The 23537-nt window shown below is 46.0% G+C and overlaps 1 protein-coding gene and 1 pseudogene across 5 annotated transcripts in view; both read right to left on the bottom strand.

Moving 5' to 3' along the window:
- Nucleotides 1-23537, bottom strand: part of CALN1 (calneuron 1) — a 524984-nt gene that overhangs the window by 130129 nt on the left and 371318 nt on the right. The gene's annotated exons all lie outside the window — the stretch shown is intronic.
- Nucleotides 16531-16606, bottom strand: LOC128774768 (U4 spliceosomal RNA; annotated as a pseudogene).

The following is a 23537-nucleotide window of genomic DNA, read 5'->3' as shown; positions in this document are numbered from 1 at the left end:
CATCACTGAGAAAATAAGAGTTAACTGGGATGGATGTGTACGGGGGAATGCTATGTGGCAATTAATGAGCTAGGGGTACTTTTTGCAATTGTTTAGATTTTATTTTTTTCAAGGTTTTTTTAATGCTTACTTATTTTTGAGACAGAGAGAGAGACACACAGAGCGTGAGCAGGGAAGGGCAGAGAGAGAGAGGGAGACACAGAATCCGAAGCAGGCTCCAGGCTCTGAGCTGTCAGCACAGAGCCCGACGCGGGGCTCAAACCCACGGACCGTGAGATCATGACCTGAGCCGAAGTCGGATGCTTAACCGACTGAGCCACCCAGGCGCCCCTGTTGTTTTCTTTTTAAAGTTTATTTATTTTGAGAGAGAGAGAGAGAGAGAGAGAGAGAGCACATGCGTGCATGTCTGCAAGTAGAAGAGGGCAGAGAGAGGGAGGGAGAGAATCCCAAGCAGGCTCCGTGCTGTCAGCCTAGAGCTGGACACAGGGCTCGATCCTACCAACCGTGAGATCATGACCTGAGCTTAAACCAAGAGTCGGATGCTTTACCAACTGAGCCACCCAGGTGCCCCAACACACAACGATTTTAGATAAATGGTAGATACAGTCCCGTGGAGCATGTACAGACCAGGCCTTCTACGTAGGTTGCCTGGGTTGAATCCTTTCCGTGCCCTCAAACGGGTGACCTTGGGAAAATCACTGGACGTTATCTGTGCTTCGGTTCCTCATATGTTAAGTGGCAAGGATAAAAGAATTTATCTCATAGTGTGGCTGGTAGGATTAAAAATGATAAAGTAGACAAAAGCGCTTAGAACAACAGGGCCTTGGTAAATCCACTTAGAGTTGGTAATAATTATTATTTTCAAAGGCATTGATTCAAAACTTCCAGGGTAGGTATAAGCAGTTAGGATGAAAATGGGGGTCAGGATGCCGATAAAAACATAGTCGAATAAGTCGCGGTAGTGTGGGGAACCCCTCTGCCCCCATAGACACACACATCACTATTATTATTTTTTAAGTAGACTTCACGCCCAGCGCAGAGCCCAAGGCGGGCTCGAACTCACAACCCTGAGATAAAGACCTGAGCCGAGATCAAGAGTCAGACACTTAACCAACTGAGCCACACAGACAGCACCTCCCAGCACGCGGAGGTTATTTAATCAGGACCTTTGCATGAGCTGGTGGTCACAGTATGCTCTGAACTGATAAGAATAATGAACTCAAATTTCTGAGTTTAAGATTCCCCAACCTGAAAGAGTTAAACTCAAGATAAGCAGCCCCCATCTCTGGGGCATGGACTTAGCCATTTCTGAGTAGTAAACTTTCATTGCCCTCTTCCTAGGAGGAGCTCACCGGTCTAAATTAATATCTTGCTTATACGTTATGTCTGTGGTGTTGAACAAGCTTGCTGAGTAAATTCATGTAATCGTTGCCTATTGTGTCTGATTAAGTCATTCTTCAAACAACTAGTTTCTGTGTAATTATTAATTACTAGTTACGAATCAATCAATTACTAAGTCCCAGGTTGAGAGTCTGCTATATTTACAGACACCTGCTACCCTCCCTCTCTGATCTCTGGCCTGTGTTCATGCAGAAATTGGGTGCTAGTCCGGTACCCGCCTCCTAGTATCCTTGGAAATGAAGACAGAAAAAAACCCCACATTAATGGTTTGTCTTAGAGGGGACCACGCTGAAATCTCGTGAGGTCAACAAGATATACAGATGACACACTTAAGTACCGAGACAAGACTGAACATAGTAAGTATGAATACAAGTGCAAGGGCGCCTGGGTGGGTCAGTTGGTCAAGCCTCTGACTTCGGCTCAGGTCACGACCCCACAGTTGGTGAGTTCGAGCCCCACGTCGGGCTCTGTGCTGACAGCTCAGAGCCTGAAGCCTGCTTGGGGTTCCGTGTCTCCCTCTCTCTCTGCCCCTCCCCAGCTCATGCTCTCCCTCTCTCTCAAAAATAAATAAACATTAAAAAAAAGGGAAAGAAAAAAGAAAAGAAAACAAGTGCAGACCAGAAGTGCTCCAGTTCAGGCGAGGTAACAAGGTGAAGCTTCTGGGGGGCTTCTATGGGACCTATCCACTCAGTGGGGTTCTGCTGAGGACAGACATGGGGTAAAGGCGACTTGGGGGACAGCCCCTGGCGGGAGCCTGTGTGCCAACTCTGTAGATTGGTTAGGCAGTTCGGGTCCTAAAGCATTTCTGGAAATAGTAGACCCTCGGGCAATGGCAGGCTCTGTTCATTTTCTTTTAATTAGCTGAGTAACATCACAAGTGAAAAAAGTCCCTCCAAAGGAGGAGAAATCAGGGTACCTTCACCCATTTCTATTTGTCTGTTTCCAAAGACCTTGAGTAACAAAATCCAATTCATATAAAAATAGCGATGATGATAAAGGTAGTCTGAATTTATGTATCCTCTTATATCCAGAGGGCTCCAAGAACTTTTTATATGAACACGTCATTTTTTTACACTTGTCTCAGTGAGGCAAGCACTGTAAGGCCTTTTTTTTTTTTTTTTTTTAACCTGAAATAGAAAAGAGCCTTCAGGCACAGGGCCATACCTGAGACAGGTCTAGAACCAGGCCTCCTGATTCTGACTCCGGGGCAAGTGCGTGATGGCAAGGAAGGAAGTTTGCAACAGCTGAAACCGGGGGGGGGGGGGGGGGGGGGGGGGGGGGGGGGGGGGGGAGGAGCAGTTGCAGTGACAAATGACAGCTGTCACTCACTGAGAATCTACCAGGTCCCAGCTCTTTGCCATGAGTTTCGTGCTCGTTATCTCAGTTAAGGTGACCACACCATGAACTAAGGCACTTTTACAGACCAGACTATGAACCAGAAGGCTGCGAGCAACTTGTGTAAGTGAGTACTTACGATCGAAATTAGAATGGCACCTTAAGCCGCAAACTCACCACGTAGTTGCCCTGTGCCACAGTCTGCTGGGGAATTTCTGAAAACATTATAGGACTTAAAAATGAAAAACTATATTGTATGGAAGCTTATTTTTTGCCTAAAGAAAAAAAAAATCCACACAAACCAGGCTGCTTTATAATACTGTTCCCGTTACGCACTTACGACCAGAAAACTCAGGGCTCAGGTCTTCCAGGGAAACTTCTAGGCTAGCTGTAGGATTCTTGCCTTTCCTTCCAGTTAGGGGTAATTTAGAAGGAAGACAGAAAGGGCTAGGTGTGTGGACGAATTCAAGATATCTAGTCCCAAAGCAAGACAGCCAGACTGCCTGATAGAGGAAGGCTAACGGAGGCGTGAACAATAAAGACAGAAAGTTCACGCAACCGGCATGAGGCCGTGCCTTGTGCTCTCTTTGTCTCCTTTCCAGGGAGGTAGAGATAAGGCTAGATCGGTAATGGTTGCAGATCGGCCCTGGGGGGCCGACGCCCAGATTTTGTTCAGGTGATCACGCGTCTGCCAGACTCACGAAAAATCTGGTAGCGGAGCGTGACAGGAGGGGTTCGCTGAACAGGCACCCCTTGGGGAGACAGTAGGCATTATGGTGACCCAGTGGGGGGGTCTAGGCAAGGTGTGAATGTCTGCAGAGAGGGGGCCGCTTTCCTACACGGACCCTGCCCTGGGCAGGCAGGAGGGGTGGCAGGCGGCCTCCTCCCCTGGCCGGGCAGCGAAAGTTCCTCCCCTTCTCCGGGCACGTGGCCAGGAGAACTGATTCGACAGGTCTACAGAATGACGCGACAGGTCTTCAAGATGCTCGATCTCTCCGTCACTCCCCAGATGCCAGGGAGCCGTGGCCATCTGAGAGGAAGGCCTCACTCGTGCTCCTCTGGGACCCATTGGAATTGATTTTCTGTGCTACCCATGGTCATTAGCACAGCGTGGCCTGGGCTGAAGGGCCGGCCATAAATATGATGGGCGTTCCGAGGAAGGATGCTGTTCCTTGACTGTCTGAAAAAGAAGCTCCTTCTGGGTGATCGCTCACACCTGTTTCACCTCAGCGTTCGGGTTGGGGCAAGTGGAGAAAGATCCTGTGCGGGACCTGCTCCAACTCCCTCATTTTACAGATGGGGAAACTGAGGCAGAGGAACCCCCCCCCGATGGGTCGAAGGGCTGAGAATAGGAGCTAGGTCTCTGACCCCCACTACTGTGCTTTTTGATATTCCAGACTATTCTTGCTGATGCAAATCTACTCCCTGCTCTCCGTCTCTCACACCTCTGATCTACGCTCACCTGAGTCGGCTTCTGAAAAAACCACGAATCCCATCAGGACGCCCTGGTTCAGACCCACAACGGCTTCCCAACTCTTTGTGACGGCTGCGCACTCCCACCGATCCACCCCTGCCCTCCCTCCTGCCTCGCTGCACTCGAGCCTCGCCAGTCATCTTGCTGTTCTGGGCATATGCCAGCTTGTTCCCACCTCAGGACTTTGAACTTGCTGTTGCTTCTGCACAGAAAGCCATCCCCTCAGTTCTTGATAAAGCCTGCTCCACCTTCTCGTTCCTTCCGGAGCCATTTCGCCTCCTCCAGGAAGCCCGCCCTAACCAGCCATGCCCACGTAGCGCCCCCCCCCCCCCGCCCCCGTCTCTATCCTATCACTCTGCCTTGTTTTCACCATAGCACTTAGCAGGAGATGACACTTATTGACCCGCTGATTCATTCACTGCCGACGCCCGAAAGCTGCCTGGCACATAGGGAGGCTCTTAACTGTGGGTTGAATTACTGTGGTGAAGGATGACTCCCGTGGCCGCCCCTTGGGCACCACACACCTTGGTTGGATGGCGTAATGGAATTTGATCAAAGCGTTCTGGCACCAGGCGGCCTCAGGAAAACACTTCACTTCCAGTGACGAAGTAAATACCAGAAACGGCTTTCCGGCTTCCGAGAGAACTCGGTGAGGAGTTTGGTTTGTGGCGGCCTCTCACATATACCCTTGGGATTTGAAGGTGTCGAAATTCCATGCTATGACCCACACAGCTAATCACCAGAAAGGCCAGGAGCTTTGGCTTTTGCCCTGAACCAAAGCGCTTGACTCTAAAACGCACTCGAGGACCCGAACCGTCGTGGATCTTCTTCCTTCTCAGCTTTTTCTGCGTTCTGGTTTCTCAAACTGCTGCAGCCTCCCCCCAAACCCCCCTACGGGGAGGGCACGCTCAACCCATCCATCACTTGCCCAAACTAGCAGATTGCAGCTTCTGACTGCAGAGTGAGGACCAGGACAGGACCACCCCGGCATGGAGTCTGCTTTCTGGGGCATCTCGGAGAGAAACAATTGCTCGTGAAGCGTGAACGATGAGCCAGCCCAGCCATTCCAGCAGCTTCCTCCCTGCGTCCCAATCAAGTCACTGATCTGTTGCATTGGATCGGCTGACTGCAATTGCTAAATGGAAGGAATCAGAAGCAACTGGGCGGCACTTTCCCGAGTCATGAAACCCTCAAGCTCAGCGCCCTCAGATCTTGGCTCCTCCCCTGGTGCCTCCACATCCCCCCAGGGGGCCTCCCACGGGTAACACGGGTAACTTCAATCCTTTCCTCCTCTACGATGTCTGTGCTTTTCAGCCCCTGCCGCCCCCCCCCCCCCATCTACATGAGACCCTCAGCCATTACCTGGATGACTCCAGGAGCACCCTTGCTATGCTCCAGGCTCTGGACTGGTCCACCTTGTACAAGTGGCCAGATTATCCTTTCTAAAACCCAAGGTCTTGTCAGCTCAGCGCTATTGGTTTCGTGCGGTCCTCACCTTCACATTCAAAGTCCATCAGAACCTGCCCAGCTTCTACTCATCCCTCAAGCCGTCTCCGCAAAGTCTTCTTTGATTCCTCCGGGGGTAGAAGCGCTTCCCCTCTACACTTGCACAAATGCCCGTGCATTTCTTTTGTGTCTCAGTCATCATACTTTCTTCCACCTTGACTCGTCAGTGCCCATGGCTTCCCTCCTACACCTCTTTGTTCATCTCTGTGTTCGTCACACAGCCTTGCGCCCCACGCTGTTTAAATAGATGCCATCACCACACGCTGGTGTTGACAATAGGTTCATATTTAAAGAGGTTCAGTGATGGCCCCAGATGAATACAATAGCTGCATCAGCAGCGGAGAAGACCCATTACCTCTTTCTGTCTTTTAGACATCACCAAGGTTTTCCTGAGAGGTCTATCTCATTTTAATATATATTCTTTTCATAGAGCTTTTAGATTTCTTTTTCTTTTTTTTAATTTTTAATGTTTATGTCTTTTTGAGAGAGACACAGAGTGTGAGCAGGGGAGGGGCAGAGACAGAAGGAGACACAGAATCCGAAGCGGGCTCCAGCCTGGAGCTGTCGGCACAGAGCCCGACGCGGGGCTCGAACCCACGAACCATGAGAACGTGACCTGAGCTGAAGTCGACGCTCAACTGACTGAGCCACCCAGGCGCCCCGGTGCCTTTAGATTTCTAAGGTGTTTTCACATCTGTTACGGCATTTTATCTTATGACAGACAACAATTTCCATATTATGTGGTAAGTGCTCTAATGGCAGCAGGCATACGTTTCTCTAGGGGCATAGAGGAGGCACCCCTCTCCCAGAGGAAGTGAAAGCTAGGGACAGTCTTGAAAGGCAAGTTGGGGGTTGAGGTTTGCAGTGTAGAAAAAAAGACACAGCCTCGGCTCAGGGATAAGAGAGAACCTAGCCTGTTGGCACAACTGAAATTAATCATTATCGCTAGAGAATCCAGAGTGGGATGGGAACGGCGAGTGACTGCCATTAGTTTTAGGGCAGTTATTAATACTCTCAACCTTACAACGTGGAAACTGAGACTAAAGAAGGGAAGTCACTTATAAAGATCTAATGCACACCCCAAATTCTTTTGGGAAGACCCCTGTGGAATCTCCAATTCTAATCATAGTCTGGGTGCACACCAAGCTCACGCTGACACAGCCTTCTTATTATCTCTCATTTTACATCAGAGAGTTCTTGAATCTTCTGATTTCTGTCACTATTCTTCCCTAAGAGAGTTATCAAAGGACATCAAAAGAGTTCTGAAGACTGAGAGAGGAGTCTTTACATGTACATCAGTTTGACTTTGGTCATTGGTTAACATCCATCTTTAAAAGCTTTTAGTGGGTAGCTATTGTTCAATAAATGTGTTGTGGCAATGAAATGCCCCTAATCTTTTCACCACTTTTCATCGGCCCCAGCTAAAAAGAATACACCATAATGCAAAAGAAAAAATTTTTTTGTATGATGCTTCGGACTCTACAAATAACAATACAATAGAAAGAAAGATAGGTAACATTAATAGAACAGTCAGGTAATGTTCTAAATGCTTTGCAGTTAACCGCATTACAACTCCAAGAGATGGGTTCTGTTAGCACCTTTCTTTCCACTTGGAGGTAGACAGAGGCCCAGAGGAGTAAAATAACTCACCCAAGGTTATAGGCTACGCACTGTTGACGTCAGTAATCTGCACTTCATCACTTTGCTACATCTTCTGTAAAGACCAAACATTTGCAGATCTATCGTATTTTTTTAAAAATCTAAAAATTTTTTTTCAATTTTTAATTTAATTTTATTATGCAATTCATTTCAAGTTAGCTAACATAGAGTGTATGCGAGTGTGCTCTTGGCTTTGGGAATAGATTCCCCTGATACATCACTTACGTACGATACCCAGTGGTCGTCCCAAAAAGCACCCTCCTCAATGCCCATCACCCATGTTCCGCCTCCCTTTGCCCTCCACCCCCATCAACCCTCAGTTTGTTCTCTGTAGTTAAGAGTCTCTTATGGTTTGCCTCCCTCTGTTTTATAACTATTTTTTGCCTTCCCATCCCCCATGGTCTTCTGTTTAAGTTTCTCAAATTCCACATATGATTGAAAACATACGATATCTTTCTTTCTCTGACAGACTTATTTCACTTACCATAACACCCTCCAGTCCTATCCATGTTGTTGCAAATGGCAAGATTTCGTTCTTTTTCATTGCTGAGTAGTATTCCATTGTGTGTATGTGTGTGTGTGTGTGTGTGTCACAGCTTCTTTATCCATTCATCAGTTGATGGGCATTTGGGCTCTTTCCATAATTTGGCTATTGTTGATAGTGGTGCTATTTATTTTTGAGAGAGAGAGAGAGAAAGAGAGAGAGAGAGAGAGAGAGGGAGGGAGTGTGTGTGTTGGGGGGGAGAGAGTGGGGGGAGGGGCAGAGAACGAGACAGGACCTGAAGCAGGCTCCACCCTTCAGCATAGAGCCCAACGCAGGGCTCAAACTCACGAACCACGAGATCATGACCCGAGCCGAAGTCAGACGCTTAACCAACTGAGGCACCGAGGTGCTCCTCTATTTTTTTTTCTGATATTATCAACTATGAGAGTCAAGGCAGAGGAAATATTATAAACCCCTCGCTTTTGGTATATTTTAGAAACTGAGGTTCTGACACACACTGTGGCTTGCCCATAGCCGCTCATCTGATTTCTTGGCCTTCACGCCCCCTCACCGGCCTCATCTATCCTGTCTGTTGGTATATGAGGAGACATTTGGGCTTTTTCTGCAGTGGTGTGAAGAAAGGAAAGCCTTTCCATAGGCAGGTGCCCAAGTTGGGTAGAAGCAGGAACCCCCTGGAAGCTTCTTTATTAATAATGATGATGAGAGAATTGATGCCTTACATGCAGGTAGCACTTTTTAACTATTTTCAGTGTATCTCTATATGTATTATCATGTCTACTCCTCCCAATGTCCTGGGGGGGTGACTAGAAGTTGGATTTTTTTTAACCCATCTGGTTAGGCGAGGAAACCAGAACAGAGGTTTCATAACTCGCTGAATGAATTTATTCACAACAGTGTGGTCGACAAAGAGTTGTCTTAACATGTGGGCAAGGATCTAAAGCGAACAAGGGAATGAGCCCTGAGGTGTCTGGGGGGACAGGTTTCCAACTAGAAGAAGACATAAGTGCAAAGGCCCTGGGGCGGGTACCTGCTTGATGTGTCCGAGGAACACGCAAGAAGCCAGAGTGGTTACAGCAGAGAGCAGAAGCTAAGGGTAGCAGAGGCATGCCAGGCAGGATTTCAGCTTTTAGAAAACACAAGGGGGAGCAAAAGAGTGACACGAGCTGTCTCACACAGTGACTTCAAGTCTGGTTATATTAATAAAGGGGGGCGGGCAACGGCGGACACAGGAAGACCAGCGAGGAGCTACTGCACTAATTCAGGCAACAGGTTCAGGTTCAGGTTCAGGTTCAGGTTCAGGTTCAGACTCAGGTTCAGGTTCAGATTCAGGTTCAGGTTCAGGTTCAGATTCAGGTTCAGGTTCAGGTTCAGATTCAGGTTCAGGTTCAGGTTCAGACTCAGGTTCAGGTTCAGATTCAGGTTCAGGTTCAGGTTCAGATTCAGGTTCAGGTGGCTTGAACCAGAAGGAGAAGGGGGAGAAGTAGCCAGATATTGGATTTGACACCTCCTCCCCTCCCCCCCCCCCAGGAGGGTTAGAAACATAACACCTTTCAGGAGGGCCTGGGGGCTCAAGACTGAAATCCACTGTGCGGTCTGGCGCCCAGGCTTGCCGAGGGGCTGGAGACGGAACATGACAAAGTGGTGACATCCAAGAGAGGGTGTCATAGGAGTCTGAGGTTCAGAAGAAGTGTCTGAGCGTATGAATTTGGGAGACTTCAGCATATACAGGTATTATCATGGAGGTCATCAGTGACCTCGACTGGAGCTTTATTACAGAGTAGGAGCAGGAATGGAAGTCTGTCCCATCAGAGTGGACTCAGGAGTCAAGGTGAGGACAGACTCGATGGCAGTGAGGGAGTCCAGACTACTCTTTGGAGGGTTATCCACGGAGGGCAGAAGAGAAATGAGTTATGAGCTGGAGGTGGCCAGGGGGTGAGGGGTGGACAGGGTTTCATTTGTTCTTTTCAGGACGAGAGTTGTCCTAGAAGGTTTGTATGCCTAATAGGATGACGCAGTGGAGAGAGAGGAGCCGACGCACATTTGACGTATGTTCGCTCGTGAAGCCTCAAGATGCTCAAGGAGATGGCCACAACTCCCACTTTATAAGCGAGGAGCGTAAGTTAGCGAATTTGGAGATTGCACAGTAAAATGGCCCAGCTGGGGTTCAGGCCCGGGTCTACCGGACCTCAAGATGAGTGCTTTCCCACTGTTCTGTGTGGGACGTGGAACATGGCACATCGGTTTCTTCGGGTTCAAAAAACCAATCGATGTGGGGTCTGTACATAAGATGGACCTAAGGGTTTGAGGGTACCCAGGCTCAGCGGGCCCAGAATGCTTTGGGGCTCAGGAGAGCCACCTAAACCGCAGCCAAGTTCTAGCAAACCCTAGGATATACTTAATGCCGAATAGGCGGGCGGCCCGCCCTGGGAGGAGGGTGAGAAATACAACATCTTTCAGGAGGGCCTGGGGGCCCAAGCCTGAAATCCACTGTGCAGTGTGGCAGCCGGGCGGGTGGTCCCAGGCGAGCCCAGAGCAGGCGGTATCGCTGAAAGCCCCCCCACCTAGGAAGGGAAGACGGAGCGGGCCGCATCTCTGGAATGCCAACAGCAGGAAAGGACTCCTGTGAAGGATGGGATGATTGGAGCACGTATGCATGCTGCAGGGAAGAAAACTGCAACCAGGAGAGACTGCAGATAAGAGTGTCTGAAAATTTTATGACTCTGTGTTATTCCAACTCAAAGTCTTGATTGAACTTAGCAATGCAGATCCTGTGTTATTCCAACTCAAAGTCTTGATTGAACTTAGCAATGCAGATCCGGCGAGCCAGGTGAGCATTTATATTTCATAGTTTTGAGAGCTGGTCCCTTCGCTTCCCTTCACGGGGAGCTTTATGAATTGGCGGAAGGTGAGGAAAGCTAAATGAGACACTGAAAGCGACTGTGCAATTAATCATCTTGTTTTTATCGCCGCGAAAGTCGTGGCTTGGACACCGGCGGAATCTAGCAGCCACTCTCGGCTCTGATCGACAATCCCCCTTTCATTTTCCATGCAAGGAATTTTTGATTTATTCTTTTTGGTGAGGTTGATAGGAGGGAGGTGGGGCCTGTGCCTCTTTGATTCATGGTTTAACGTGAAAATTTTTCTTGACTGCAAGAAATTGAACATTATTGATTCTGGAAAGATGAAAACATGAAGCAATCTGATATAAAAGCAGAAAGGTCAAAGCCACAAAGGTCTGAGAAAGAAAACAAAGACAGCCTTTTGCAGGAGGGAACCTGGGCAGGAAATACTTCACCCTCCAGAAGCTCAAACCCCCAGAAGCCACCGCTTTCACACCTCGACGTTCCCCGCCCCCTACACCACTGCGGAGCCCTCAGCTTCCGGTTACCGGGATCCTCACGGAAAACCCGAGATGGTTTTCTCAGCTCACACCGTCACAAGCCCCCCCCGATTAAGCATCTTCAGTTCGCAGACATCTGAATGCACTGTGCAGCGGGGTGACTTAGGCGGGAAATGAGCAGGTGGATTCTTTGAATTTCTGGTGTTTGCTGCTGTTGTGGATTATTTGAACAGGGGAGGGAACAGGGGAGGTATTTCATTTTAAGGCCGGGGAAAGGTTTCTTTGACAGGGCATGGTAGCATTCGGTGTTTGGGAGGCTGGGGAGGTGGCACGGACTGACTGCTGTCCCTGTCACTGCACCCGCACTGCCTGCAGTGCATCTTTCTTCACTGCTACATAGTGTTTCCAGAGAATGAGCAAGCCACCATTTAGTCTTCACTATTTTTTTTATTTTCTTTTAATTTTTTTTTAAGTTTATTTATTTTCAGAGAGAGAGAGCGGGGGTGAGGGGCAGAGAGAGAGAGGGCGAGAGAGAGAACCCCAAGCAGTCTCCTCACTGCCAGCGTGGAGCCCGACGTAGGATTTGAACTCACGAACCCTTGAGATCCGTTGACCTGAGCCGAAATCAAGAGTCGGCCGTTTAACTGACCGGACCCACCCAGGTGCCTCTCTTCGCTATTTTTAAAAAATGTTTATTTATTCATTTTTGACACAGGGCGAGCACAACAAGGGGAGGGACAGAGAGAGAGGGAGACACAGAATCCGAAGCAGGCTCCAGGCTCCGAGCCGGCAGCACAGAGCCCGATGCGGGGGCTCGAACTCACGAACCACGAGATCATGACCTGAGCCGAAGTCGGACGCTCAACCGATGGAGGCCCCCCAGGTACCCCTGGTCTTCAGTTTTTGATGGCTATCTGGGTGGTCTCCAGTTAGAGCTGGGAGGGTACTGTTTTGAATACTGGCAGCTCATGGGCCTTGGCGCTCTGTGCGCTCTCCTCTGTAAGGCACGCAATGGGAGAGGGATTCTCAGGCACGCGTAGGCGTGCCGTTTAAGACGGAGTGCCGACCCGTTTTCCAAAAACCGCAATACCCGCGCTGGTAGGAAAGGACCCTGGCTGCTCCTTGTCCTTGCCCACATGTGACAATGCCATCGTTTTCCACGTTAACCGTGTAGGTAAGTGCGCAGTGGTGTTTCATTATGATTTTCTTTATTGATATTTTTTATCCAGTTTTACTAAGGTATACTTGACACGAAGTGTGGAGTCTGGATGAGTGCATATACCCGTGCGACTGCCGCCCTGTCACACACACATGCACACACACATACGTGGTTCTGGTGAGTTTTATTCTTGGCGTTACACACAGTTCCGTAAACCTGATTGACTCATGGTCTTTTCTGAAGGCTCTGAGAGACAATTATAACCATCACCATAATCAGGATACCAAGAAGTTCCTTCATCTCCCTAAATAGCTTTGAGTAAACCCTTTGTGGTAAAGCCCTCCCCTCACCCCCAAATCCTGACAACCACTCCTCTGCTGTTCCCTATAATCCTATCTTTTCCAGAATGTCCTATAAATGGAATCATACAATATCTTTTTTAAGACAAACTTTTTTCGTTCAGCCGAAAGCCTTTGAGATTCACTGACATTCCTACATATATTAATAGTTTTACTCATTTTTTTTTGTTGCTGAGCAATATTCCATGTTTTCCATGGTACCACAGTTTATCTGTTTACCAGCTTATAGATAATGTAGGCCATTTCCAGTTTTGGACAATTGTGAAAAGAGCTGCTATAAATGTTCATGCACAAGTCACAACTCGTGTTGTGTGCATAGATTTCTTTCTTTCTTTCTTTCTTTCTTTCTTTCTTTCTTTCTTTCTTCCTTCCTTCCTTCCTTCTTTTCTTTCTTTCTTCCTCCCTCCCTCCCTCCCTCTCTTTCTTTTTTCTTTCTTTCTTTCTTTCTTTCTTTCTTTCTTTCTTTCTTTCTTTCTTTCTTTCTTTCTTTCTCTGAAGTAGGCTTTACGCCCAGTGCAGGGCCCAATGTAGAGCTTGAACTCATAACCCCGAGGATCAAGACCTGAGCCAAGATCAAGAGGTCCAACATTCAACTGACTGAGCCACCCAGGCACCCCAAGAAGGTTCTAATTCAACTAGGGTAAATTCTGAACGGGGGTGTTGGATCATGTGTTAATCTTATGCTCGACTGTGTTTGAAAATGCCACAACTGTTTTGGCATTAAAGTGGCTGTGCCATTTTACATTCCTTGAGCAACATGTAGAGTTCCAATGGCTCTGAATGCTCACTGACATTTAGTGTTATCAGGGTGTTTATTGCTTTGTTTCATCTGTTTGTTTGTTTAATTTAGGCAATCTGACAGGTGTACCTCCCTGTGGTTTTAACTGCATCCCCCTCTAATGACTCGTGATATCGAGTATCTTTTTTCCCTCTGCTTATTCACCATCCACATTCTTCTTTGGTGAAGTGCCTGTTCACATGTTTTGCCCATTTTTGCATCGGGATGTTTGTTTACTCACTGTTGATTTTTGAAAGTTTCTTTGTATATTCTGAATAGGAACCCCTTTTGGGATGTGTAATTTACAGATATTTTCTCCCACTCCACTTTCCCCTTTCATCCTTTTAACAGTATATTTATTTATTAATTTTTTTTTACAAAGCAAGAGCTTTTGATTTATTTTCATAACTTTTTCTCTATGGAAGTATCATTGGCATAAAATTTTCTATTAGTTTCCAGGTACACATTTTTACTGATTTGATTTTTTTTTTTACATTATGAAACGATCCCCGTGAAAAGTCCAATTACCATCTGTCACTACACAAAGTTATTACAACATTATAGACTATATTCCCTCTGTTGTACTTACACCCTTGAGACTTCCTAATTTTATGACTGGAATCCCATTCACCTATTTCATCCATATTCCGCTAATCCCCTCTCCTCTGGTACCCACCACTTGCTTTTCTGTATCTATTGGGGCCATTCCTGTTTTGTTTTGTTTGTTCATTTGTTTTCAAAATTCCACATCGAAGCGAATCATATGGTATTTGTCTTTCTCTGCCTTATTTCACTCAGCATTGTATTGTCTAGGGTCGTCCATGTTGTCACAAATGCAGGATTTCATTTTTTTTTTTGGCTGAATATTATTCCAGTGTGTGTTTGTGTGTATATGAAAAATGCTGTAGTGAACATGGGGGTGATAAAGCTCTTAGAATTGTTAGAATTGTGATAAAGCTCTTAGAATTGCCCGATCATGTGGTAGGTGTATTTTTAACGTTTTTTGAGGAACCTCCATACTGTTTCCTGTTTCATTCCTACCAACAGTGTACTGAGGCTCCTTTTTCTCCACCAAGTCTCACCAACACTTGTTATCTTTCATCTGTTTTTCCTTAAATGCTTATTTATTTTTGAGACAGAGACAGCAGGGGAGGGTCAGAGAGAGAGGGGAAGAAGAGAATCCCAAGGCAGGCTCCACACTGTTAGCACAGAGCCCGATGCAGGGCCCGAATTGTGAGGTCGTGACCTGAGCTGAAACCAAGAGTCAGAAGCATAACCGACCTGAGCCACCGCGGCTCCCCTCCGTTTTGTCGTTTTTGATATTAGCCAATCCGACCAGTGTGAGTTGATATCTCACTGTGGTCCTGATTTGCACTAAAGTTTTACTTTTGGTAGAGATCCAATTCCCTTTTTTTTCTTTTATTGGCTTGTGCTCTTGGTGTCATATCCACGAAACTCTTTGCCCCAGTCCAAGGTCATGGAGGTCTTTGCCCAATACCAAGGCCACAAGTTCTGATCCACTCCTGTGGTTCCAATATTGGTTCAGTTTACAAAGCCTCTGCATTGCTATTCAGATGTGCCCTGGGTGTGTGGCAATCCACTGGCCAGTCTACAACCTGGGTGATTGTCTACACTGTGAATCTGTCCTCAAAGCCTTTGGTATGCTGTTCAGAATCAGACCTATGCGTGTGCAACCTGGGAGTGAGCCCACAAGTTCATATGACTCTGTGGACTTGCTTTCCCAAGGTCTGTCCTCCATGTGTGCTCAGGGCCCCCCTTCCCTGGCCTTCTGGCTAAACAGTGGGGCTTTAGCTTCCAAGCTCTACCATATACTTTCCACAGCTGGTTCTGCAAGGAATGACAGAGAAGACACAGAGAGGGGGAAATGCAACGAGCTGGATGGTTGAGGAAAACAGGAAGAACCACAAGGATTCCTCCCAGGGCCCTGGCACAAAGGCTTAGGCGCCACGAGGCTGGCACTTTTGCAGCGTCAACTCTGCAGCAGGGCCTGGTTTGGGTGCTGGGGCAGAAGACGATGGAAAACATACGAAAAAAACGTCCCCTACTCTCTATGTCCCAAAGGGGCCCTGTTTCCCCATTCCACAGACCAAAACAAAAGAAGGATTCTCCCGAGGGTCTTAACTTTCGGCCCCTCGTGTGCACTTTGGGGGCTTGGGGATATCTTTGAGTCTGAGCTTGGGGGACATCAGAGAATAAGAATGACAGGCAAGTCGCTGCCACTTCAGTGGCACTTTGAGCTCCCCAATCCACCTGCTGGTGTTAACTTCTCTGAGTGCACAGAGAGCTGCTCCCTGGGCACTAAGCTGTTTACATTGTGTGAGCGCTCTCTCCTCGCTCAGAACCAGAACGTCTCTCGCTGTGAACTGAGTTTGCCTTCACCTGGCGACTGACGATCTTCCGAGAAAGTCTGTCGGTCATTTGAATCTACTCTTTCGTGAAGTGCTTCTTCAAGCCTTTGCCTATTTTTCTATGGGGCCACTTGTATCTGGCTTCTTGGTTTCTTAGTTATTCTTTATATATTTTGGAGATGTCCTTCTATGTATGTCTGTGTACATATGCATGTCTGGAGATAGATGGAACTATGTTCTCCCACCCTGTGACTTGTCTTTTTACTTGCCTTAATGGTGTCTTTGCATGAATTGACTTCATTTTTTTTAATGTTTATTTATTTTTTGAGAGACAGAGAGAGACAGAGCACAAGTGGGGAAGGAGCAGAGACAGAGGGAGACACAGACTCTGAAGCAGGCTCCAGGCTCTGAGCTGTCAGCACAGAGCCCGATGCGGGGCTTGAACTCACGAAATGCGAGATCACGACCTGAGCCAAAGTCGGCGCTTAAACCGACGGAGCCACCCAGGTGCCCCTGACTTCATTTTTAATATAGTCCCTAATCATCAATCTTTTCCTCTATGGTTAGTGCTTTTCGTTATCCTACTTAAAAAGTCTCTGCCTCCCCCAGGTCACAGAGCTATCTCCCACTTTCTTTTTTAAAAGCTTCATTGTTTTTCAGTTAGCAATAATTGCACCTCGGACAAACCTCATTGGCTACCGTACTGCCAGTGCACAAAGCTGTAGAAGCCTTATTATTTTCACTTTTCACATTGAGATTTATAATTTACCTCGAGTTGAATACTTGTTTATAGAATAAGATAGGGGCCCAGATGTAACCAGTTGACATCTTTGGAAAGGCCGTCTTTCTTTCACTGCATTGTAGTCTCTCCATTGCCATAAAGGAACTAATCGTATTCTTCACATAGGTCCGTTTCTACACACTTCTGTTTTGTGCCATATGCTTTGTTTCATTCTTTCCCTGGGAACCAAGCCAGGCCATGAGACAGAAGTGGTGGAGAAGCCATACCATACAGAGGGACAATAAAGGCATCTGACCCCCCCGATATCACTGGTGCTACACCCCAGTATGCTCCTGTCCACGGCTTCCACTCTCCTTTCCGTGGACACTTGTTTAAAAGCACCTAGTCCTTGGGGTGAGTCAGTTGGTTTGAGCGTTGACTCTTGGTTTCAGCTCAGGTCCTTATCTCACAGGTGGTGGTGAGAGCTCTGTGCCGGGCTCTGCAACTGACAGCATGGAGCTTCACTTGGGGATATCTCATCTCTCTCTCTCTCTCTCTCTCTCCTCATCCTCTCTCTCCCTCTCTCTGCCACTCCCCTGCTTGCACGCACGCACTTTCTCTTTCTCAAAATAAATAAACATTTAAAAAATTAAAAATAAAAACGCCTACCTTTGTGACTTGGGAAATACACAGGTTAAATTTTCCTCCCCTGGGTAATAAGCATCCTTTCCATGTAGATGACGCTTAAATCCACCAGAACAGTGGAACTTTTCATATCGGGCCTTCCATGGAGAATTGCGTATTCTATAATCAGTGGTTTCCATGGCATGGATCACTGGATTGGGGGGTAATCTGTTGTCGGGAGTCACAAGCCAGCAGCAGAGATGTGGGGTATGAGGTCAGTTCCTAGGGAAGAGTCCTATACCTCCTGATCGACATTAGTGAACTTAGAGTTTGGGCTTCTCACCCTGCTCTCATCTGACCCCATCTGAAAACAACTCAGCGAGACCCCTGTGGATAGTCTTCCCATTTGTCAGGGGTCTTATTGGTTGTCCCAGAGATACCTGGAAATATACAGTTCTGGAGAGAAGGGAAGACCCTTTGACTTCTCCTCAAGAGGACGTGACTCTCCCACCCATCTAGGAAATTGTCCAAATCCATGAAAACAATAGTCTCGATTCTCCAATCCTCTGCCGGTGGTCCCCTACTAAAGGCACTTTGAGACAACCTGCTCAACCTTTGAGCTGACCTGACCCATCACCGTGTACCTAGACAGGCTCTGTTTCCCACCCAACCTCAAAATAGACATTGCCCGCTGCATCATTCTTGACTGAGAAATTAGACCCTCAGGTCACTTCCCTATACAAGTTGCCTGACCATCCATATTGGCTTTCTCTATGATGGTGTAGACCTTCATATGAGGTCACCCATCAGATGGGTCACCTTCAGATGCTTCTACTCTGGGGGGCTTATAAGTCATAGAAGATGAGGATGGGCTGCTCGATCTAAAGCAACCCACTCTGTGGAAAGCTGTGGCATTGTCTGAAGTTAGGATAAATGGTAACTTGAATGATTTGCCCTCCTCCTTTTTAATCAGATTTAGTAGCATCCTCAGAATGTTCACCAAAAGTGACTAACGATCCTTTCCCAACACATGAGGATAAGAGCATACCAGTTTTTCTGATAAGTTTTAATATTCTATGTGTAAAAGAGATTTAGAGTTTAGGACATCTCCTGTATATCGTAGGCTTTTGACTTTTTACATTTCTGACTTTTGGAGGGTGAGGGGGATGGGCAGTGAATACTTACAGCAAAGGCAAGAAACAAATGCCAATCCCACCTCCATCTCTATCAGCACAAGAGGACCATGGTCAAACTCCATGGCCTCATAGGACCAGCGCCTATTTTCTAGTCCTGATTCCTTTCCATTCCTTGGCAAACTGAATGTGGGGTGCGCCTTAGTTACAACCCTCCACTTGACCATCAGGGTGCAAGTCCCTACATGACTATCTGAGTCCTGACATTAAGATCATTTATTTTTCAAAGAATTTGACACAATCGGCCAAGTCTCTATCATTATCCCTGAATTGGAGGTGGATCCAATGAATCCGTACCTAGACTATTTAAGGTGCATCAAGCATCACTTTCCATTCATTCATTCACAATTGAGCCAGGAGGCTCTGTGCGAGACGCTGGGTATACAATGGTCGTAGAAGACAAAGAATTGGATATGGAGCTTACATTCCCTGGGGATCTCTCTTTTAAAGACAGATATTTAAATGTTAAGAGAAATTTGCCTACCAAATATATTTATAAATAGAACTGAGTTGTGCTCCATTGATAGCATATGAAATACATGTTGAGGAAATGTTACCTATAGTTCTACCCTGGGAATCAGCCTCATAGACCGTATTTTTGCAATCTCTTTTCTGGCATAAGATACTTAGCAGATTATGTTTACATTTGTACCATACTCCCATGGGTGCTGTTAAATAAAAATTCCCAAATTTCTCTCCTTGTTAAAGAAGAAAGAAAGAAAGAAAAGAAAGAAAGAAAGAGAAGGAAAGAAAAGGAAAGGAAAGAAAAGAAAGAAGAAAAGAAAAGAAAGAAAGAAGGAAGGAAGGAAGGAAAGCAAGAAAAGAAAGAAGGAAGGAGGAGGAAGGAAGAAAGGAAAGAAAGAAAGAAAGGAAAGAAAGAGAAAAGGAAAGGAAAGAAAGAAAGAAAGAAAAGAAAGAAAGAAGGAAGGAAGGAAGGAAGGAAGGAAGGAAGGAAGGAAAGAAAAGAAGAGAAAGAAAGAAAGAAAAGAAAAGAAAAGAAAGAAAGAAAGAAAAGAATAGAAGAGAGAAAGAAAGAAAGAAAGAAAGAAAGAAAGAAAGAAAAAGATTGAAAGGTATTCTGACAGTTCTCCATTTGCCATCCCCCCAATCCATTCTCTTCCCCCCTCTCTATCCCATGCCCAGGGAAGCCGACACCTGTGGGGGTACATCTCCTAGACAACCTTGCAACTGGCTTCCAGTTGAGTTAGGCCAATGGGAGACAATGGCAGGAAATCTGAGGGCAGCAGAAGAGAGAGGTCAGGGTATTTCTTCCCCGTTCCACCTTCTGATAGGTGAGTGGGAACACCTTCCATCTGTGTGACCCTCGGGGAGCCTCACAATCTCTTGTTTGTTCCTTTAACCTGCCTACACTATGTAAACAGTCTCTTCATTAACGCCTCCTCATTTGTATCTGGGTTGCATTCTGTTTCTTCATGAAATTCTAATACACAGTGCAAGTGATAAGGAGGGAAATTATGATTGGAACAACTCGAATCCACTCATATATCGCACAAAAAACTAATGTCCTCCTTTGAACCCTTTACCATGGTGAGGCTGCGGTGCTAAACACTTAAAGACAGTTTTACTGGGGCGCTTGGGTGGCTCAGTCAGTTAAGCCTCCGACTCTTGATTTCGGCTCAGGTCACAATCTCACGGTTGTAGGATCGAGCCCCACATTGAGCCTGCTCGGGATTCTCTCTCCCTCCCCTCTCTCTCTGCTCCTCCCCGGCTCATGCACGCATGCTCTCTCTTCCTTTCTTTCAAAATAAATAAATAAACTTAAAACAAAAACCAGTTTTATCCATAGCCTGCCACAGCAGACGTGGGTCTCTCCCTTCTCATGCTTGATTTGTCAGAGACTGCCAGAGCAAAAAAAAAAAAAAAAAAAAAAAAGAAAAGAAAAAGAAAAAGAAAAAAGAAACAATTAACATAAAGAAATAAAGCAAATCCCGATGAGAGTAACGAAGTGGTAAGGGAAAGTGAAATCAGAAGAGATCAGCAGAACTCCCATCAATTCAATACTTACTCAAAATGCTAGTAACTGTGAAAGATTCAGGTACAATAAATTCTTATTCAGAAATCTAAGTTTGATTCTCAAATACTATAATGAGGACAGGTGTAGACACAGGTATCCAAGATTCGAAAGTGGTATTGAAGTTTTGGAATCTCAGATACCAGGGAAACCGGGAAAGTTTACTCTCCCCCATGTCACAAATGAAGGTCCCCTGCCCCAACAGTAAGCTCTAAGCAACTTTCCCACCCGCTGCCTTTTTTTTCTGCCTCCCTTCTTCATCTCTAAATCCCACTCTTTTTCCTTTCTCCTCTTTGTCACCCACTCTAAGGTATTTGATACATGTCTTTAGGCAGGTTCTTTTGCAATAATAGTTATGATAGACAATACTCTTGGAGCACTTACCATACGTTCTAAATGTTTTGCATACATCAACTCATCTGATCTGAGTAACGGTGCAATGAGGTGTCGCTGTTTTACAAATGGGAAAACTGAGGCACCAAAAAACGAAGTAGCTTGCTACAACAAACAGTAAGTAGTGGAACCTGGGATTTGGACCCATGAGTTCTGGCTCCAGAATCCATTCAACTGTCCATGTGTTTTAGACTGCATAAATGTATCATGCTATGAATCTCATTGTGTTTCTTTGTTGACTGAAGAATCCATTTTTATGATTTACCCACATTGTTATAGGTGCACATCTGGATTGTTGCAAAGTATTTCATACTGTTCACACGCACCCATTCCCCTAGGGAGGGACCCCTAGGCTACCTCCAACTCAGTACCACAAACAGATCATAATAAGCATCCTCCTACATGCCCTTCTACAGTCCTGTATGAGAATGTCCCTAGGAAGAACACCCAGCCTGGGATTTCTGGGCATATGCCCACTTAATATCATTAAATACTTACAGATTGCCCAAGCAACTTTCGAACTGAGTTCCCTCCCTCCCTCCCTGCCTTTCATCCTCCCTCTGTTATAGGCCCTGAGCTAGAAACCGAGGATATAAGCATGAACAAGAAAGATGTGGACCCTACTCACACTGAGCTTACAGTCTAGCTCCTAGCCAACTGAAAAGTGTTTCCATCAGACAAAAACAAACACTGTATGATCGCACTTGTATGTGAATCTCAAAGAACCCCAAACTCATAGATACACAGAACAGATCGGCAGGGGTGGGGAGGGTGTGTGAAATGGATGAAAAGGTACCAAAAAAAAAAAAAAAAAGTGTTTCCATGGATATGACCCTATCTAGTTTTATCCTGTGACCATTAATATCATTTTCAAAAGGATAACTCCTTATTCCCTTCCTTCCAAAGCATAAATATATTTAATTTATGGAGCATCGCATTCAAAGTGTATGCCTGTTTTCCTCTGTATACATTACAAGTCTGAGCGTCTCAGACAATATTCTACATGAGGTGGTCTTTAGATACCGTGCTTCCAATATTGGCCAATGCAATTAGCGCAGGGAGTAATCTGTAGGCGATCAGATGGTTTTATTGATTTGGGTTGAACACAGAATCAGCACCTTAAAAATACCACTGGGGTGTAAGTTAGTAGAAATAGTTTTTGAAGATTCAGGGAAGAACAGAAATGCCTTCTGGCTCACGTTTTTTTTAAGTGTGCCTTTAATTGCTTAGATACGACTTTTGGAAAAGCTTAATCATTTGTGCGCGCTCTTTTCCTCCAACCTTCTGTAAAACAATACTAAAAAATTCCTCCCGTTTGCAGACATGATTTTACTGACCTGAGTCAGGAGTATCTTTACCAGGCATCGAACCCATTCAAGAAAGGAGGGTTTCAGAGTTAATGTTAAGAAACAATAAACTATGGGGCACCTAGGTTGGGTCAGTCAGTTGGGCAGATGACTTTGGCTCAGGTGATGATCTTAGGGTTCGTGAGTTCAAAGTCTGCTTCAGATCCTCTGTCCCCCTCTCTCTGCCTTCCCCTACTTGGGCTCTTACCAAAAATAAACATTAAAAAAGTATATATATTTAAAAGAAACAATAAACTAACAAAGAAAAAAAGAGACAAAAGATGAGACTCTTAAATACGGAGAACAAACTGGGGGTTGCCAGACAGGAAGTTGGTGGTGGTGGAGGGGGTTGGGTGAAACAGGTGAGGGGGATTAAGAATACACTTATCATTGGGGCGCCTGGGTGGCTCAGTCAGTTGAGCGTCCGACTTCGGCTCAGGTCATGATCTCACAGTCTGTGAGTTCGAGCTCCATATCGAGCTCTGGGCTGATGGCTCAGAGCCTGGAGCCTGCTTCCGATTCTGTGTCTCCCTCTCTCTCTGCCCCTTCCCTGCTCATGCTCTGTCTCTCTCTGTCTCAAAAATAAATAAAAACATTAAAAAAAATTAAAAAGAAAAAGAATACACTTATCATGATGTCAGGCGCCTGGGTGGCTGAGTCGGTTAAGCATCTGACTTCGGCTCAGGTCATGATCTCACGGTTCATGAGTTCGAGCCCTGCGTCAGGCTCTGTGCTGACGGCTCAGAGCCTGGAGCCTGCTTCGGATTCTGTGTCTCCCCCTCTCTCTGCCCCTCCCCCACTCATGCTCTGTCTCTGTCTCGAAAATAAATAAACGTTAAAAAAAAATTTTAAGAATACACTTATCATGATGAGCCCCGAGTGTTGTGTGGAGCGGTTGAATTGTTATATTGTACATCTGAACCTAGTGTGGCACTATATGTTAATTACACTTGAATTTAAAAAATAAGTAAAAATTAAAAAAAAGAAACAACAATTAACAAACACCAAATGCATATAACCTACCACTGTATTCTATCAGAACAACTGAGATATGTCCTTGGTTCACCTTCCCCAACAGATGCTGTTTCTGGATATGTTCTTTAACAAAACGTCATTTGACCTTTATTAAGAACTGTTTAAGAACAATCTCTTTGAACTCTTAAATACAGAGAACAAACTGAGGGCTGCTGGAGGGGAGGTGGGTGGGGGGATGGGCTAGATGGGCGATGGGCATTAAGAAGGGCACTTGTTGGGATGGGCACTGGGTGTTATATGTAAGCGATGAATCACTAAATTCTGCCCCTGAAACCAATACTACGTTATATGTTAACTAGCTTGGATTT

The sequence above is a fragment of the Panthera pardus genome, unplaced genomic scaffold, assembly GCF_024362965.1.
Source record: "Panthera pardus isolate Hobbes unplaced genomic scaffold, ASM2436296v1 HiC_scaffold_4, whole genome shotgun sequence".
Taxonomy (NCBI): Eukaryota; Metazoa; Chordata; class Mammalia; order Carnivora; family Felidae; genus Panthera; species Panthera pardus.
This window is presented reverse-complemented; position numbering and strand designations above follow the sequence as displayed.